Source organism: Leiobunum rupestre, chromosome 4 (assembly GCF_980474605.1).
Source record: "Leiobunum rupestre chromosome 4, qqLeiRupe1.1.hap1, whole genome shotgun sequence".
Lineage (NCBI taxonomy): Eukaryota > Metazoa > Arthropoda > Arachnida > Opiliones > Sclerosomatidae > Leiobunum > Leiobunum rupestre.
Genome location: NC_143387.1, coordinates 68,807,649 through 68,826,025, shown reverse-complemented (window position 1 = coordinate 68,826,025; position 18,377 = coordinate 68,807,649). Strand labels below are relative to the sequence as shown.

General features: G+C 38.2%; 1 protein-coding gene across 1 annotated transcript in view; it reads left to right on the top strand.

Annotated features, from left to right (window-relative positions):
• Nucleotides 1-18,137: 18,137 nt before the first annotated feature.
• Nucleotides 18,138-18,377, top strand: part of LOC149948838 (neuropeptide F receptor-like) — a 34,023-nt gene continuing 33,783 nt past the window's right edge. The window contains exon 1 of the mRNA XM_090172735.1: nt 18,138-18,305. The gene's annotated coding sequence lies outside the window, so the exon portion shown is untranslated. The remainder of the gene's footprint in view (nt 18,306-18,377) is intronic.

The window sequence follows — 18,377 nt, the reverse complement described above, 5'->3', positions numbered from 1 at the left end:
TATAGTCTGAAGAGCGTTAGAGCGATGGTGTTGTTTTTACATTTTTTAGAGTATAAACTTACTTTTTTATCCAGATAGTGTACATTAATAGCGTGTTCCATTGGGATCGCTCGGAGACCGCTCGGGATTTTACGATGACGTCAGGACTCTTACTCGGACCGACGCGAAATCCTTGTGAGAGCAAAAAAAGTTGCTCCGTAACTGAAGACAGACCAGTTTTGAGTGGTCCGCGAGCGAGTGATTCCGCCAATGGAGGACGTCACTCACCCTCGGAGCGGGTCTTTTCTACCCGATGGAAAACGACAAAAAAATTACGAGCAGTCCGCGATCGCTCGGACCAGGCCAATGGAAAACGCTATTACTCTAGGCCAACTTGTTAATTTCCCGCCTCGAAAACAAGACGTTGCGTACCTAAAAAGTTAACAAGTTTCGCTGATAGCCTTCCACTCTATGTGAGTGTTTTACTCTATGCACTGGCAGATTAACCCTGGTTTTAAAACGCGGGAAAAAAATGATAAATAAAAACAAATTGTTATTTCCGGAACCACGGTTTGAGCTCTGATTGGTTGAAACATGTCGATCGTCTGCAACGACGCTTTATATATTTTTCAGTTATACGGAATCATTCTACCTTGCAAGATATCTATGCGTATTAAAAAATCGCTCGTAGTTATTTCACTGGAGCCATCAATGTATTCATTTTAATCATGATTCATGAATATCGAACTGCATTTGGCCATCAGTCGTAATGGATGGAAGGGGCGTCGTTATTATGACGTGGGCTACGCGTCGACACTCAAAAACGGTTTTAATGGGCATCGTTTTGAAACTTCACTATTTTCATTGCCAAGGCTTAGCTATAAATTTATTCTTAAGTAAATAAATCTTAATACGCATTTATTGATAGAACCAAGGAAGATTAAAGAATGGAACGCCAGGCTGGCGGAATTTTGCAGCCGACCCGTTCAAGGAAATTTCGAACTAGTCGGGGGCGAAAAGGGGGAAACGATCTACGATAAGTAGCTAACGCCATCCACTTTTGGCTTGAGCCATATGCTATGTATTGATTCTGCTATATTATTTGGTACATACCTTTCTCGCAATTTTGGCGCGTAAAAGCGATAGATTTCTACAAAGTATGTTTCATCTTAATCTTAAATAATGGGCAAAGTTTGTGTGTTTATGTTAGAAGAATTCTGAAGAGCTGTGTTAATATATCGCCGCAATTTCCTTTTAAAAATTCCGAATTGTATAGCGGACCTAAAATTGAAAAGTAATTAAAGCATAAGCTATTAAGCTTGGGCGATTGGCCAAGGCCTCAAAGCGGGTAAATATTTCCAAGGAAGATTAAAGAAGAATAATTACAGATTCTTCAATCTTCCTTAATATTTCTTAACTTTTAAAATCTTCAAATCTTCCTTCGAATAAGTATGATCTCGTTTAATCGAATGCATGATATCACAGTTTTGCTTCTGACTAGATTATGTACCCGTATCATACGGGTCGTATACTCGTATGATGTCGCTAGTTCCGTCAAATTACACTCTCTTGATTGGATCTGAACTGAACTTAAGAGCTTTTCCCCCCTACGAACCTTGAACGGGTAGGCTGCAAAATTCCGCCAGACTGGCGTTCCATTCTTTCCTTGATAGAACGAAAATAGATAAAAATATCAACAGTAAATACTAAATACCTTACTTTATGATTTTTGATGTAGTACAGATATTTTTCTAAGTAATTTTATTGTCCGGTTACAACACGCAATCCCGGGAAACATTTTTTTAATTGAGACAACTATAAACGGCTGTCTCCTGATTGGCTTCAGTGATTACGTCAAGCCTCGTTACCACTTAGCGAAAAAAACAATTTTCGCGCTGAAAATTGACGCTCGCGAATAAAATTTGCGATTTTTTTCCCAATTCGCCGCTAAAGTCGCGTCTCCGCGGTATCTAGCGAATGTTCTATTTTTTGACGTCCTCACCCTGGCGATAAAAAGCTTCAGCCAATCAGAAAACGCGTTCCCTCGATCTATTCCGCTCCCGTCCGTCACTTATTAAGCCTAGGTCTTTAGAAAAGCAGCTCAGCCAACTTGACCAAGATACTGAAGTAAAGATAATTATCTCACGAATATGAACATCCATTTGGTTCATTTTGAACTGATGTTTTATGTTAGGCCTAAAACATTACTAAAAACCCGCACGAGTTGTTTTCAGCGTTTTTAAAGTGAGAACCGCTTCCCCAGCGTCTTTTTTCATTGCGCGAAAATTTTATTCGTCTCGAAGATTCGCAAAGGGGGAACTAGCCTTAACACGGAAAAAGATACCACCCATCCTAGCCTCAGATGATACTAAGAGTGTTGATATATTCATGGTTGGAATGAATACATTAATGCGAGCGCTATTGAAGGTGTATACATGTAGTGTCCGTAATTCGATAATATAAATATTCACACATAGTTATCTAGCGCAGCTGTTCCCAAAAGGTGTTCCGCCGAACCCTAGGGCTCCGTGGAAGAGTCACAATGGTTCCAAGAGCTCGCAGCGCGGCCATCTTGGTTTGTGTCAAGAATCTTGTAAGATAAGTAAAGAAAATGAGTTCCGCCAGAATTAGGCGGATAATTTAGGGTTCCATAGCAAACAAAATTGGGAACCGCTGATCTAGCGGCTTTAATAGTGAGTGACGTAGCTATAATGCCATCATAACATGTTCAATCACGCTATATAATTATATCTGATTAATCAGCCATCTTTTTAAAACTGACTCTGCGCACGTGGAGAGCGTCATCTCTCGTTTGAAATGGATAATATATTGGTAATATAGCCACTTTAATGGAACGCGCCTAAGGTGTTTCGATAAATATTAATTCAAATTTAACCACTATATCAATTCCGCAGTCACGCCTCTTTAACTCTAAGGGAAGACAATGAATAGACAGAGAGATACTCCCCTAAAATCGAAACTAGCCCCTTCTGGTTGAGATCTGAAGCCCGCTAGCGCGTGGAGGGACGTTAAATCAATTTGTCTTTTTGTCTCTCGTTAACAAGTAATTAGTTGCCACCGCCCGATAGAGAATCTTTGTCGTATATGGTCGTTACAGATTCGTATCTCATTCATCCACAATCCGGAACCTAACTTGTAAGCTATAAGTAATTAGACAATATTAGACTAGTGGCTAATGTACGATTGAGCCATATACTTGTAGGGGGTCTAGGCCAGATCAGCTTTTTTTGAAGAGGAATCGATTTGGTGAACCGCGAAGAATGCAAATGAGAAGACAACTTTCTTCAACAAAGACAAGAAAATCATCCGAGTAGAAAAAGAAACATAAAGAACAAGATACGAAGAGAAGGAGATGAAAGAGTCACCCGAAAGAACATTATTCGCGTTAATGAGAAACATAGGACAGGAAAACTTAGGTTTCAGGTTTGGTTCGAAACAAAAGACCGACCATAGAACCTTTGGTTCACGGTTTCAATCAACGACGAATCAACTAAAACTTCCAATTAAAATCTCTGAAATAAAATTTATCCGAAGGAACAATCCTTTTGGCGTGTATTTGTACGTTTTTTTCAGACACGATAGGTTTAAAATGTTAGTTTTGGTGATAATTGTTTTTTTAATTTAATTATAAGATTCTTTACCGTTTGGCTAATATCAAATTGTAGTATTTTTCTTGGTATAAAATAACTTTTTGAAATTTAACAATAAGGATCTTTATCCTTTCTCTAGGATCAAAGTATAGTATCTTTCCTCATCAACTGTTAAACGTATCTAAACTTTTCGTTCAAGTAACCATAACTTTTTAAATAATTATTTGCTAAGAATAAATTTTGCACCATTGAAATCCTATAATGCCTGGAATGTTTCTCTTCCATCAGATTCGAGTGAAATCAGTTTCGAAACTATTCCCATTCGAGTGAAATCAGTCTCGAAACTATTCCGATTCGAGTTAAATCACTTTCAAAACTATTCCGATTCGAGTTAAATCACTTTCGAAACTATTCCTATTCGAGTTAAATCAATTTCGACGCTAATCAGTTTCATGTTTATTCATATTCGAGACTAGTACATTTTGTACAATATTTCGGTGTTATTCACATTCGAGACGAATCATTTTCGAGACTATTCAGGCGTCTCACTATGTTAGAACGATATTTAGACAAACAACTTTGATGAAAGTCCGTCTTCCTTTACACTTTTATGTACTTATTAACGTGAACTTATTCTATAATAAATTTATGTTAATAAAAATCAATTTATTCTGTACGATTATTATTATTTATAGATTAAATTGCAATTAATTGATTTAATTAATGGCCAGGAATTGAACCCGAGTCATAGTTTAAGCAGTCGGGAAATTTACCCCTAAGTTATTTACCTTTACCTCAGCGGGTTGAAAATACGCTACAAAGATATTGAGACAAACAGCCTTGGAGAAAGTCCGTGTTCCTTTACGCTTTTTAAAACTTACAAGGAGAGTACCCGAGGTGTTTATTGCCGATTTTGTTCAAAGTCGGGCGTAATGTAGACCTATATGAAATATGAAATTTCCCAAAAGGAGACGTTGCACTACCCATTTGATTTGCTATGGCAAACGAAAATGTTTTTCATCACTTAAAACAATAAAATCTCCATTTAAAAAAGCATGGGATTTTCTCGGTTTCACAGGGTCCTAGCTACGAAATTTGGAATTTTTTTAAAATCACGAAAAGTGTAATTTGGACCACATTTAGTTAAATTTCATCAAGTTTGGGTAAATTGAAACATTTTTTGGGTAAATTTGTAAAAACATTTGGGTAAAATATGGAAAAAAATCTTATTTTGGTTGTAAGTGGTAAAAAACATTTTCGGTTGCCATGACAAATAGAATGGGAAATTTCATATCTCATATAGGTCTACATTACGGCCGACTTTGAACTAAATCGGCAATAAACACCTCGGTATACTCTCCTTGTTAGTAACGTCAATTTATTCTATAACGTTTTTAATATTTATAAATTGAATTAAAATTAATTAATTATTTTAATTTAAAACACCGTCTTGGTCAAGAACCGAACCCGGGTCATACTCTTTGCAGGTGGACCTTTTACAGTCATTGACTTCCTCGTCTCCAAATTGAAAATAAATAAAATCATAGACAAACCGTGGAGGAATAACAGGAGAAGTTTAAATTGGCCGCGCTATTTAGTACAGTACGAGAGCCAGGTGACACTGGCATCTTCTTTCAAATTAATCTTACATAGCCCAAAGGCTGAGTCGGCCCTCCTGTTATTTCTCCATGAACAAACTCTTACGAAGAGAGGTATATTTTGGCTTGTTAAGTTAAAAGGAACCACGGCTATGGACTGCACTGTAAAGGATGATAAAATGAGCGAATTAGTAGATTAGTCCATTATGAAAAAGGGATAATAAAGCTAAACCCTAAACAAATTTGGAGAAATTTTAAATTTCTTCAAATTTGTTTAGGGTTTAGCTTTATTATCCTTTTTTCATAATGGACTAATCTACTTATTCGCTCATTTTATCATCCTATATTTTGGCTTGCCAACTTGTTTATCCATGTATGGAAATAAACAACGCTAAATGTGGTTTTTATTTTTCTAAGACTCAGATAACGCCATCTATTGAGCGAAATCGAAAGATTTAATAAAGTCAACTTTAACACAAAATCTTTTAAATTTCTAACTACCTATAAGTATACTTTTATAATGCTAGTTCTAAAACGAGTACTTTTATAATAAATATTATATTTCATTACATTATATTACATTATATTATATTATATTACATTACATTATATTATATTACTTTACATTATACAGGGTGTCCACTAAAAAATGAACCAGGGCGAATATCTCAAAATCTGTTTTAGGTACGATTTTGAAATTTTTAAGTTGTATACAAGATGTAGGGGGAAACCTACTGCGAAAATGTCGATGACCTTGAACCATGTCTTCAAGGTCATCCAAAAACTAACGCGAGAACCGTAAGTGTTAGAAAGTTGTTTCCAATTAGAAAAGTGTTCCACGTCACATTGTAGGTCTAATTAGCTTTGATTTGATCGAATTTGACCAATAGGAAGTAGAGGAATTGTTTTTAAAAATCACAAAGGTCGTTAAAATGAAAATTGAAAGAAAACGCACATAACTCGAAACCCATTCGTGTTACATCGAAATTTGCTAGACAAACTCATTATGGTGGGAGTTTCTCGCGTTAGTTTTTGGATGACCTTGAAGAGATGGTTCAAGGTCATTGAAATTTTTAAACTAAAGATCCTCAATCCTGATGAGGATGTGTAGCAAATTTCAGTACTCGAACACGAGCATCTTTAGAGTGATCAGCTCCCGAACCTCGCTTTCGACACGTTATCAACTTAACGACCTTCTTGTTTTTCATCTAGCATTTCTCGGCTTCCAATTGTTCAAATCCGATCAGGCCAAACCTACTTGTACTTAAAGGGAATATAACCTGCAAAGCAATCTTTATGGAAGACCCCTTCAATTTTTAAAATTTCCCTGTACAGTGGCGCCAAACATTTTTAAAGTCAAAGGCTAGAGTGGCCAAACCTGCAAACGTTGGTGTTCCACACCAAATACCTGAGGTTATATTCCCTTTAAAAAGTCACGTGGAACACTTTTCTAATTGGAACCAACTTTCTAACACTTACGCTTCTCGAGTTAGTTTTTGGATGACCTTGAAGACATGGTACAAGGTCATCGAAATTTTCGCAGTAGGTTTCCCCCTACATCTTGTATACAACTTAAAAATTTCAAAATCGTACCTATAACAGATTTTAAGATATTAGGGTACACCCTGTATTACATTATATTACATTACATTACATTATATTACATTACATTATATTATATTACATTATATTACATTACATCACATCACATTACATTATGTCACATTACGGCACATTACGTCACATCACGGCACATTACGTCACATCAAATCACATTGTATTATATTATTATATTATTAATTAATAAAATGAAATCATACATAAACAACAAAATAATATGGATGAATTGTAAATTGTATTCCATATTATAAAATAAAACGTTTTTATAAAATAAAAAACTAATTAAATAAAACTTATGCATAATGTTTTGTGTTTCGTTCAAGAGATGGCGCTCTAGACCTAATATCAAAATGGACTTAGAATTGGACGGGACGTCGTTGTAACCGCGTAGCACGGCGGCGCTATCTTCTCCAAGCTATAAGCTGTAAGTTCTTCCTCGCGTAAATCTTTTCTTGTAGTTGTATCGTAGATTCAACTAAAGCCTAGGGCTGCGTTCAACAACTATCAACGGAGAAAAACCGCTGAGTTATCGTTGAGTTCTTTTAATCAACGCTACGTCACAAAAATCTAAAAGTTGTTGTACGATTTCTGGTTCGCTGACTTAACGAACAAAATATCGTCTGCTACCCCTCCTTTAACTTTGTCGAATGACGTCACGACACCGATGAGCAACGGAAAAACCTGCTCCTCCGACCGCTGACTTCGTTGAGCAACATGACGTAGAAACCGGAAGTTAAAAAAAGCGTACAGTAAGCTCAACGCTCAGCGCTGAGTCCGCTGAGTCCCGCTGAACGTAGCCTAGGTATGCCTTATAAGAGGGATCAATGGAGTTTAAGGTCGGAAAAAAAAACATAACCATTACGGCACTATGGTTCTGTATTCTTCGTTCACTTTCTTTCTCTCAAATCCGAGGTCAAGGATAAGATACCAAATTACAAGGTTGTATTCGGAGATTCCCTTTTGAGGAAGAAAGTATCGTTGTACCGTGCTGTTAGGGGTGATGTTTTTTATACCCTCAAACTGCATTGGTTGCTCATTTATCGCTCTGTTCGTAAGGGCGACACTCTGGCTAGAGTCATAGACCCTTCTTTAAATTGCTCCGCGAATGCTTTCCCCCTTTTGAGTAAGAAGAAAGCTCAAGAGAAGAGGGTTTTCTAACTTTTTTTTCTTGAACCAGGCAGGCTCGGAAAGAAAAATAACATCATCATCTCACTTATCTGTATCTCAATAATAATAATAATAATCAGCTAAGCAAATACTCAATGAACCAAACAGGCCTAAGTCAACCACTGACTTGTGCAGCTAGTGGCAGATCACTAGCATGATTATTAGTTCACCCACAAATGATTAAATAGGATTTATTCATGACTGAAATGGTTACATCGTGATTGAAAGGATTACATCGTGATTAAAATGATTAAATAAAGATTAAAATGATTAAATAAAGATTAAAATGATTAAATAAAGATTAAAATGATTAAATCACAATTGAGATAATTAAATCGTGATTGAAACATCGATTTACGATTGCTGTGTTTATAATTTACCTCTTAAATTAAAAACGCAAGGACTCGTAGAAAACGTTACCAACGAAACTACAAAGTCGAAAATGACCACTCGGGCTTCGACTCGTGCAACTAAGATATATATATATATTACAATAAACGTTTTTTTGGTACAAAATTTGTCATTAAGCTGTGATAAAAATTTAACATAGTTACATTTTTAAAGTTAAAGAATACTCGCTGTTGCATATCCTACAGAAGTAGCGCTATATAGTCTTTGTGAAGGTTTTGACCGACTTAGCTAGGAATTTATAGAAAAGCCGTCTTCACTTAACATGATATTTCCTCGACCGTTAACGGCTTTCTATTTGAATTAGAACGTCTTTGATTTCATACTTACAGTCAAAAGCTATACTTCTAAATAATATGTATCAAACATTCCTCTAGTGTTTAAAATAAATTTGGTAATCTTTAGTTGATTAGTTAAAGGAGGTATAACTCGAGGATAGTTTTTGCGCGAAACCAGGTAAAAGGGGTTCACATTTAATAATTCCAAACCGGAATCTAATTTATCAAAAATTTTAATTAATATTCGTTACTAGACAAGCTAAGACAACGCTAGAAAACGTGTAGGAGAAGCTTGTAGGTAGCTTTATTCTGTACAATCTACACTCCTACAAGTTATTCCTACGAAGGGTAGCTTAATCTGTCTATGGTCATTTTTAACAGCGTGATTAGTTTAATAAATAAAAATTAAAAACCACTTTATATAGTTAGGTAGTAAAAATTATTTAATTAAATATGGTGAAAATAACGACTAGTTTCGCGCTCTGTATAGAGGCACTATCAGATCTGAATTCTGGTTACAATACAAATCAACAAAAACATTAATTATTAAAAAACACAGAAAAAAGTTACGTGTCAGGTGCGAAGCGGTGCAGTTTTTTTTTATCTTTATAAATTGTCTTTACGTTTTTTGAGAATTTTTAATGATTCGTAAATGTTTATTTTTAAAGAATGATCAACTGTTACAATATTAACGGTATTATTTATATCAATCATATAACCTGGGTTGTTGGTGGCGTGTTCAGCAAGGGCGGATGAATGTATTTGTTTGTTTTTAATGTAATTCTTATTCTCAATTTCTCATTGATTGACCTATGTATACCATGTCACAGGAAAACGGTATTTCATAAATACCGTAGTGACTAGTGTCTTAACTCGTCAAGTTTATCTAGTGCTCCGCATGGCTCCGGCTCCGGAGCCGGCTCGGCTCCAGCTCTGGCTCCAATACGGCTCCGGCCCTGACTTAAACCCTATCGGCTCCAGTCGGCTCCGGTGAAGGCCGGACTCGGAGCTGGAGAAAAATAGACGAAGTAGCAAAGATTCAGTGGTGAGACCGAGAGGGCGCTAGTGCCGGATTAAGGACTGATGAAATCAATGGATTTTTCACTGATTCGGTTTAAGAGAAAAACATATCAGGCTTGTTGCTTTATTATTTGTAAAATCATTTTTCTCGTGACATAAGCTCAGCTTCGGGACACGTGAGTTTCGCGTTTCTATGCTTTCCTTACGTAGGCCCCCACGAAAATCGGCCTAGGGCCTCACCTTCAGTAAATCCGTTACTGGCGGGGGCGATTCGGATTCATATCCTCCATGATTAACCAAAAAGATTCCATCACTAGAGTTTGATTCCCGAGGTGATTCCACGATTCCGGTATGATTTCAGGCCCTTAAGGGGTTGGAGTGTGCAATAACTGGTGAATTTATCGGGGAGTCTGTGCCAGCTGTGCCGGGCTATGTGGGCCGCTGTGTGCTTGTTGTTCCCCTTTTGGAGCCTTTTCTGAAGTGCTACGTAGGGTGTCGGCTGGGGTTGCTATAGCATCCACTCTCTATTCCACAGCTGTGCGCGAAGTGGAAACTGGTCGCCCCATTTATGCGTATTTTGTCGGGATGAGTGGCGTGCGTCGAGGGTGTGACCATCAGTAGTATGGTTCTGCTATCTTTGACTGTTTTTGTCAAATACACTATAAGATTCCATGATTCGGTTATGATTCCAGATTCGAAGATGATTCTTTGATTTCGGAAAAATTTTCCGATTCCCGGCCAGATTCCTGTGATTCAGAATAAGGGAATCAGGTCCTATTCATGATTCCTTGAAGTGACGGACCCCTCGCGAAACATAGTTTAAAAAACTGTATCGCTTCGCACCTGACACGTGACTTTTTCCGTGTTTTTTTATAATTAGTTTTCTTTGTTGATTTGTATGGTAACTAGAATTCGTTATTTTAATTATTTTCAATTAAACCATTACGTAACTAAAGTGGTTTTTAATTTTTATTTATTACCAAATATGTAAGAAGCCGTCCATTTTTAATAAGATATGATTTGTTTTCTAGATTGAAAACAATAAAAAAATACTTAAATTTCCACGGACGGACGTTTTGTTACTTAATTTTGGGGGCGGGGTCCAATCGTTACTCTTTTTACGTGATTGCGTTAGGCAATTCGTTAACGGCCCCTTTAACGTTGTCAAAACTCTTTTAAGAACCAGAAAAAGGGTGTACTCTATTCCAGAAAATTTACATATCCAGGGTATAAATAGAAAAATAAAAAATTTCAACCGTAGCTATAAAAGGCTATAAAAGGAACGACAACCTAAAACCGTCCCAATCTGGAGCAGCAATAAACATCGAAGCGGCTTTCAAGGAGAAGTAGCTCTCGTTTGGCCTTTGTTGTTTCTCTTTATCAAGGAGGAAGCCACTCGAGATAACGATCTAGAAAGATACCTTACGTCCGTCCATCGCAGCCGGCCCCATGTCAGCGTGATAGAATGGTAAATAAGACGAGCAAATATAAAATAATAGCTCACTTTCGCTAATAAAAACGACCAAAAACGAAAAGAAATAAGAGACCGAGAGTGAAAGCTAAACAAATGCGGGGTTTCACTAGATGTCAAGCGTAATAACCGAGTTAGATAGGAAGTCTTCGTTTTATGCCGACGCGCGCGACATCTGTCGGACCTGCCGGGCTCATACACTCCCCAAAACAGCGGGAGTTTTGTTTAAGATAAAACCAGGGATATTCTACTTTTACGAGGTTGGAGTACGACTTTATACCAGTATTGGAAACGCGTGTAACTCAAAATGTCACACTCCCCCCACCTAGGTGAAGGAAAGGGATTTTATGTTGATTTTTCAACAGTACCTTCTATTTCAGAACAATAGTCAGGTCGATCAAATATAAAAATAATTTAGTACCTCTAATGACTTTAATAATTTTGCAAATGAATAAATATTAAATTGTGGGCTATCTTTACTCAATGTAATTAACCTAGACCATAGAGTAAACCACTCACATAGAGTGGAAGGCTATCAGCGAAACTTGTTAACACTTTTCGTACGCAACGTTTTCGATGCGTGAAATAAACAAGTTGGCCTGAAGTTAATGTACAATATCTGGATAAAACAGTAAGTTTATACTCTAAAAAATGTAAAAACAACACCATCGCTCTTCGGACTATATTTATTCACGCCTCGAAAACAAGTTGGCTCGTTAGGATTGATGTTTCACGCGTATAGCCCAGTGCCGCCGATCCAACGCCGCCGCCAATATTTTCTCTGTCACCGAAGTCATTTACTATTCAGCGCGCCGCCAACGCCGCTGCCGATAAATTTTGTTCCCAAAATTTTTGGAGTTTTCCTACGTAATTTTATTTTTTTTCTTTCATAAACATTTTGGAATTTTTTATTGAAATTTTTAATTTTTTCCCCTTCACGTCGCCGCCGCCGCCGCCGCCCAGTGTTTTTTGCCAAACGCAGCCGCCCACCGGAATTAAATCGGCGCCATGCTCTATTCATGCGCTTTCATAGGGTCTTCCACTCTATGCGAGTGGGTTACTCTATGACCTAGACACTGCTCCCGTGCAATAACGAGGAAAGAGGGGAAGTTTACTTACTGATCGCTGTCCGAAAGTTAACCTCCTAAAGTTCAATAACCTTGTTAAAATCTACGCAAGCGAACCATCACCAGAGTGGATTTGTTCCATCTTCTTACATACTTTCCACACTAAAAGCAATAAACAGCGCTCATAGCGGCAAAAACGTGAAATTCGTTGATCCGCTAGGATAAATCAAATTAAGATGAGACGAGGATGACGGTTTTTGTGGAATTCGCGGAATGTTTTGGTCGTCCATGCGGTTTTATTTTTATAATTTAATTTGTTCAATGTACTTTGGGGTTATTGATGGAATTGGAGGTGCGTGCAAAGAGATATTTTATCCGTGTCTTAGTTTAGGGGCTAGTTTTTCCGCTTTTGGATAGTTCTAAAGAAATACCAAATGAAATACAGGGCGTCTCAATTTGCTCGATCAGGCCATTTTTCTCAAAATGTATTTATGCTAGGGTTCTGAATTTTCAGGGTTTATTTGTTAGGTATGGAAGGCTTTGGTTACTAAATTTCAGAAAAATCGAACGATTTTGTGCCGTTTTGGAATTTTTTTTCACCGGTAGGTGTCACGCAAAATGTTTCAATAGAAAAGTTGTAGGGCATAGTCGAAAGTGTAAAAATAATTTTGGTTCGGTTGAAAAAGACCTATTTTTCTCTGAGTTTGGAGGTCGGGGTAAAAACAAGTTGTACTAGCAGGCAATAGCCTTTAACGAATTGTAGGTAACATGCATTTCAGTTATAAGATTTCGAAAAATAAACAAATAATAATTAGCCCAAGTGACAAATGTTTTTTAATGACTTCTACAAAATGTTTTCAAAAAGCCACCTTCTGATGCAATGCACAAATATGCACGATGTTGCATATTGCGAAATGCTCCCCGAACCATTTCTGGAGTCACCCGGCGACATGCTTCGATGATTCTTTGTCGTAAATCTTCAACGCTCGTCACAGGTGTTTGGTATACGTAGTCCTTTACGAATCCCCAAAGAAAAAAGTCGAGTGGTGTTAGATCAGGGGATCTTGCAGGCCAACGAACAGGACCAGTTCTTCCGATCCATCTTCCAGGAAACTCGTCGTTTAGATATGCAACCATGTCACGATATTGGTGAGGTGGCGAACCATCTTGCTGGAACCAGATGCGTCTGTACTCGGCCAGAGGAATGTCGTCCAACACGTTGGATATTTCATTTTGAAGGAACTCCAAGTAGTTTTGACCATTCAGACGATTTGGCAGGAAGAACGGGCCAATAATTCTGTCACCTAACAGACCAGCCCACACATTTAAGCGAAACTGCACTTGGTGGCGGTGAGGAAATCCCCAGTGTGGATTCTCGTAGTCCCACATATGTTGATTTTGACGGTTGAAAGGCCCATCTCTTCCGAATGAACATTCGTCGGACATCAGTAGTTGATCGTGAAAATCCTGGTGTGCGTCAGCCATGAGGCAAAACCAATTGCAGAAGTCGAGTCGGCGCTGTCTATCACCGTCATGCAGTCCTTGGTGAAGTGTCGCTCGATAAGGATGAAAATGGTGTCTTTTGAGTGTTCTCCAAACGTAGTTTCGATCCAACCCTAAGTCAAAGCTGGCAGTCCTGACGCTCGCTCGAGGATAGGCGACGAAGTAGGCAAGTATGGTGTTTTCCATGTCGATGTCCTGGAGACCACGACCACGAAACCTCGGATTGATATTACCCCAGTTGTCGAAGTCGCGGACCACTCTAAGAACCGTCGTATGACTTGGTCTGCAATTGGGAAATCTTCGTCTAAATAACTGACTTACTAGAGTAGCATTACGACGACCATCTCCGTGAAATAATTCTAGCATATGAGCGCGCTGATCTCGAGTGTAAAGAGTCATACTGGACAATAATCGGCCAAGCTGAGATAATGTTTTAACTTTGAAATGTAAACGCTTTAAATACTACTCGGACAATTGATATTTCACGTTAAAAAACAACAAAAGAAAAATAAGCGTAATTTTTGGTCTACAAATCTTTGTTTGATGATCTTACTCGTAACCACGTCGAAATGGAAGACGCGGTCTTTGTCTACTTTGTCTAATTAGGTGTTGAACGTAATAATTTTCTTTAACAATAACCTTTTGCAGATCTGATTATTAACTACATAGCTGAAAGAATAAGTTCCCTAAAATAAATGTACATGTGTGTTGTGATTATGTACGATTGTTTACGTTAAAGGCTATTGCCTGATAGTACACCTTGTTTTTCCCCCGACCTCCAAACTCAGTGAAAAATAGGTCTTTTTCAACCGAACCAAAATTATTTTTACACTTTCGACTATGCCCTACAACTTTTCTATTGAAACATTTTGCGTGACACCTACCGGTGAAAAAATAAATTTTCCAAAACGGCCCAAAATCGTTCGATTTTTCTGAAATTTAGTAACCAAAGCCTTCCATAACTAACAAATAAACCCTGAAAATTTCAGAACCCTAGCATAAATACATTTTGAGAAAAAGGGCCTGATCGAGCAAATTGAGACACCCTGTATATTTTTATAGAAATGTTTCTGAGCGTACCATAGATGAATCATATTAATGAATCAATGAGCGTACGGATATTTTGGTGGTTATAAATGTTGTTTTTCTTGTATTCCAATGGCGGAGTAGTATCTATTTATAAGCAAATGCTCTGCTGTTTTTCGTTTTACTCGTGACGCACCTAACGTGACAACCCTTAAAGGGCCACAAAATTGTTTGAATTTCGAGGTTTGCAATACCGAATCACGTGATTTGTGTCGCTGGATCGAGGAAAGGGAAGTCCGAGTTACGCGACAGAAGGGGAGGAGCTAGTTGTCAAACGATTCTGTGGACCATTAACGGCGCTTTTTTAGGGGTTCTTTCAACCCATACACGCCATTCCCAAGTTTATAAAATGGCTAATTGGAAATTGACAAATATTTAATTGTTTTTAAGTTAATTTTTGTTTTGGTCATATCAAGAATGTATGTATTTATACTCGGGGAAGATAAAGAATATGTGGAGACGATCTTGGTCTAATTTTGCCCGGCACGAGGAGGAACAACGTCACCGTCACGCTCTTCAATCGCGTACATTTTAGATAACCAATGAAATACGCGTGTCGATTTCTTTGATTGTAAGAAGCTCTACTCTTCGGGCATGAGGGGTTGCGAGAAACACCAAAATCGTCTCAACATTGTCATTATCCCTAATTACAAATATTAAACGTTTACACACTTTAAGTATTTGCCTATTCGGGTGCCCATAATTCGGTGTTTGCTCGTAGCGCCTCAGGCATTCGGCTTAACTAAGTCACGTCTTGAAGTTGAAACGGCCGCCATGACATTATTTCACGAAGAAAAAACACCGCACGATCCTGCCACCTTAATTGGGCGTCTTAAGGTAAGCACCGAACTATGTTGATTAATTGGCCAACTTGTTTACTATAGTTCTGTTACTCGGCGTTCCTTCGTGCGGGGGAAGAGATTATCGAGGAAGCACTCATTCTACGAAGTATCTTTTAACGCCAGAAAACATTCCACCAGGATCAAACGAGAGAAGGAGGTATGTACTCTTGTCAAGGATGAGTTTTTTCCAAGTAAATACTTTATTTTTCTTCAATAAAAATGGGAAATAACTACAATCTTTGCTCTGTTTCGTCAAGAACGAACTAGCTCAAGGCGTAATTAATAGATATAACATGAGTCTAAAAGTGTGCAATGCAGTTTGTTGAAATAATTACTGTTAATTTTGTGTGGAGTGACGTAGAATTAACGTCACACTCGAAAAAATAAGCTCCTCTAGCGACGAAAATACGGAGTATAAACCTAAAGTGGAAGGCTATCAGTGAAACTTGTTTTCGGGCATGAAATAAACAAGTTGGCCTGAAGTTAATGTACAATATCTGGATAAAAAAGTAATTTTTCACTCTAAAAAATGTAAGGAACTTAATTACTAGGCTAGCGCTCACTGCGGAGCTAGGATACCCCAGACACTATTTAGTACTTTATAGCTCACCATTGCAGTCAAGTGACGCCATCTATTAATGGGACCCCCCCCTCCGTTTGAATTTAACCAGTTTCCAGAATATGATTGGTCCTATCTGCTACCACGTGGTAAACCCGGACCAATTTTTTTCAAACGCTGGTGTGGCCCTTTAAGCTGCTAATATTTTAGGGCTTAATTTGTGTTGGTATATAAGGAATAATTTCCGAAATAATTCTGTGATCATGTTACTTTCTTTATAAAAAGTAGAAGATTGAACACTATATTTTGGCTTAACGATTATTATTCTAACAATTTTGAAGAGTACCTGACTACGAAAGCAAAGTATTAGTCTCCATTTTTTTAGGGGTGCATATTATTTTTAACCACGGGCGAAAAATTGCTTAGTCTGGCCATGCCTACCGCTGCCGAACCACCGCCGCCGAAAGTTTTTTACGTTTTTCTACGTAACTTAATTTTTTCTCCTTCGCCGACCCAACTCAAATCGGAGCCATCAATGTTTAGTTCAGGACAGAGGCGCGTAGTGTCTAAATTGTAATATACTTTCACTTTCAATCAATTAAGCTTATTATGAGATTTCACAATTTATTTGGTCCTTATAAACTATAGAAATTTTAATTTTTAACTATACAATACTATTTAATAACTTTAAAAAATTGAAAATAAAACCACATTAATTTAATTAAACTACAAGCCCTGCTATTTACATACTTTATTTTTTTCGAAATCGTCTCTTAACAACACATCCCTTTTAAACTTTTTTAAATGTTTTTTAATTTACATCGATTTACGTTATTATTGGCGCTACCATGAACGATTTTGTACTATTCAGATCGGTTGAAAGTCCAAGTGTTCGGTAAGAAAACTATCGTTAAAACCATACGAAGTGTCATACGTTACGTATACGCAGTGAAAATTCGCGGAAAAGAAAATGATACGACGCAGCGAGAGTCTATTGGAAATCTGATAGAGGCAGATAGGGGGAACTCGAGCCAGAGGTCGGGACCGCGAAGGAAAGTTGGGGCGCGAGAAAAGGAAATCTGAACGAGTTTGTAAAGGAGGAGGAGGTGGGCCAACACCAAAATCTGAAAGTCTACAATATAAAAGAGAGCCAGCGAGAGAAAAAGGAAAAATAGGAAAAGTGAGATAACGCGCTTTCTTCGCTGGAATGTTTTTGGAAAGAATTTGATTCGGAATCGTGACCAAAAAAATCGAAAAACGGAGAGACAGAAGCGACGACGGTGACCTCTGGCGAGAGTCTGCCAAACTCGCGAATCGAATAAACAAACGCAACCCGTCGAAGAAGGGAATCCAGTTACTAGCTAGCGGAGATGCCTACTTTTGTATTCCGATCTTTCTATTTTTCGCGCGCTTTTCGCTTTTTCGTTTGACATATTGAGGGTAAACGCATCGTGTAAAATGTTCGGATCAGCACCTTTTTGGGCCACTTGTTAATTTAGACGGAGCCAACAGACCCGTCGGGAGCCGGTCCCGCGCGGATGATTTCATAAATGGCACGGATGACGCGCGAAGCTAACGTTTGACCCTTTTTTTCGTCGCGGAACGGATAAAGTCGCCCGGACCTTTTGGAGGGTAAGCTCAACCAAGATTGCTTCGAAGGTGGTAGTCGCGGGTTCCCCAGGGAAATCGACCGACGCGATCAGAGGATCGAAAAGTCCACCGAGTGACTAGATTTCGCGTGTCCTTTTTGGAAGAAGCATCCGACTACATCAGCGTGACGCGAAAAAACCAGATTTCGCTTACCGCTCAGTTTCGCCTTTTATCCGCTAGAGCGCGCGCAAAGACGGAGTACAGAAAGAAGATCGAGATAAATTTAGTCGGAGAGAGCGCGTCAAAGAAGCGGCCGAGAATATTCAGCGGGGATCTCGTTGGACGCTCGGCGTAGGCTACTTTCCGGCCCATATGCCAGAGGCGCATCCGTCATCGACAGTCCACGTGTGGAAATACATTCCGTCATTATACACGCGGATTTAACCAACCGTACACTTGACAGACCGACGGGTTTGTCACAAATATTTAGTCAACGTACGAAATACGTAAGTCTTACGTCTAATTAACGAAAGGATAAAATGAAGTTAAACTGCATGTCGTACCGTTTCGATGTTGTC